This window comes from Arachis ipaensis, chromosome B8 (genome assembly GCF_059453495.1).
Source record: "Arachis ipaensis isolate K30076 ecotype BB chromosome B8, ASM5945349v1, whole genome shotgun sequence".
NCBI lineage: Eukaryota > Viridiplantae > Streptophyta > Magnoliopsida > Fabales > Fabaceae > Arachis > Arachis ipaensis.
The window spans coordinates 44,141,389-44,143,746 of NC_142443.1; positions in this window are offsets into that span (position 1 = coordinate 44,141,389).

The following is a 2,358-nucleotide window of genomic DNA, read 5'->3' on the forward strand; positions in this document are numbered from 1 at the left end:
TCCTCAGGAAGGTGGTTAGATGTTAATTAGGATCTTCTTGAACACTTCCTCCGAATGAACAGTTGTTCTGAACAAGGGTGATGAGCTGTGGTTTTAGTTCAAAGTTGTTGGCATGTATGGTTGGCTTTTGGATGCTACTTCCACAGTTTCCTGGGTTTGGATTGATATAAAAGCCTAAAACTCTTCTTTCTTGTCCAGCATGATGCATTGGACCTTCTCTACCATGGTTGTGAGCCTCTTCTTCATGATGGTTCTCCATATTCTCATCCATGTCTGGTTCAAAGTACTCTTCCTCTTCCTCAGCACCAACAACTCTCTTTCCTCTTGCTTCCCTCCTTAATCTAAGGAAGGTCCTCTCAGGTTCAGAATCAAAAGAAGTTGAAGCCCCACTTCTTCTACCTGTCATACAACCAATAAGGCCAAAGCAAAAGGGAGATAGAGAGTATTCTTGTTAAAAATGCTGTTAGTGTGAGTGATGCAATATATCAAACAGTTAGTGGGTTAGTGAACTAAATTGTAACAACTACGAGAACACCACTAACGGGTAAGAGTAAAGGGAAGGAAATAACTAAAACTGAAAGTAAATTGCTCAAACAGAATTTAAATCAAAAAAAAAAAATGCTCAATCTAGTTATCCACCAATTTAATCATTGTTGATACAAAATCAAACCCCGGCAACGGCGCCATAAACTTGATGCATGGAAACTTATCTCTCAAGAAATTCCCCTTCGGCAAGTATACTGAATTGTCGTCAAGTAAAAACTCACAATAGAGTGAGGTCGAATCCCACAGGGATTGATTGGTCAATCAACTTTAATTAGAGGAATGTTCTAGTTGAGCTAAGCAGAATTTGATGTGAGAGTTGCAGGAAATTAAATGGCTGGAAAGTAAACAGCAGAAAATGTAAATGCTGGGAATAAAGAGCTGAATATAAATGACGGAAAGTAAATTGCAGAATCTTAAATGGGGAATGGGGAATTTAGCATGAAAGTAAATTTGCAGAAATTAAAGAGAATGGGTAAGATCAGAAATGGGGGATTCATTGGGCTTAGGAGATGTTGTATTCTCCGGATCAAGTTCATTTTCATCTCTTCCTCAATCAATGCATTCATTGATTTCCTTGGCAATCTTAAGTGATTGAATTCCAATTTCTTGGTATTTCAATCTCTCAAATCTTGATCAATAGCCAATTCTTTGGTCTAATTGCTCATGAGAAGAGATGAAGTATGGTCACTGATTATACCATATGTATTTCCAAATCAAAGTATTGGGAGAATTATATGTCACCATATCTGCCCAAACCCTAATTTGGTCCAACATGAGAACGCATTTCTAGCATGATCTCTTCATTCCTCTTCCAAGGTTCCGAAGAGATCCAAGTATGAATAGCTTCTTTTCCAAGATAACTACCCAATTGGATGAAGATTGAAAGCTTTCTAGTAAAATCAAGAGAAAAGAAAGAGGAAGGATAATGAAAACTATTATTGATCCATCAAATTACAACAGAGCTCCCTAACCCAATGAAAGGGGTTTAGTTGTTCATAGCTCTGGGAATGGAAAACAAATATGGAGAATGCATTCTGAAAGTAAAACTAGAAGTTGCAGAGAAAGTAAAATTATACAGAGAGTGGTTCTCCCAATCCAAAAGCTCCCCCTTTTCTAGTTTAAAACTACTCCTATATATACTACTCTTCTGATCTTCCAATTGGCTCTTCAAGTCTTGGATATGGGCCTTTGGATCTTGAGTTGAAGCAGTTTGGAATCTTTAGTGGGCTCAGCTTTACTTGCAGAGAAAGTGTGAAGTAGGCATGGACTTTAGCTAGGAAGTTAGTGGCGTTAACGTTAAGTGAAAATGTGGGTTCGAGAATGTTAGTGACAATCACCTTTTGCACTAACGTTCCTAGCCCAAGATGGTTCACGTTAACTTCAATGTTAGTGGCACTAATGTGACCACTAACGTTGCCTCTTGGTCCATCATAAGCGTTATTGGCGTTTACCTTTTCCAATAACGTTGCCCTTAGCTCCTTCTTTCCTCACGTTAGAGTTCATGTTAGTATAACTAACGTGGCTCTTAACACGGGCATGCCTTAGCCTCGATAGCGTTAGTGACACTTACCTTTGTTACTAATGCTCCAAACGCCTCACCTTCCCACGTTAGAGTTCACGTTAACTTAGTTAACGTGACTCTTAACGTGTTGAAGTTTGCCATCTCCAACGTTAGTGACAAAGGTGAGTGTCACTAACGTTGGCTTATCATGCTTGGCTCCACGTTACTCTTCACGTTAGTGGTCTTAACGTGACCACTAACGTGGACAATGTTGGCTTAGTCCAACGTTAGTGACAAAGGTGAGTGTCACT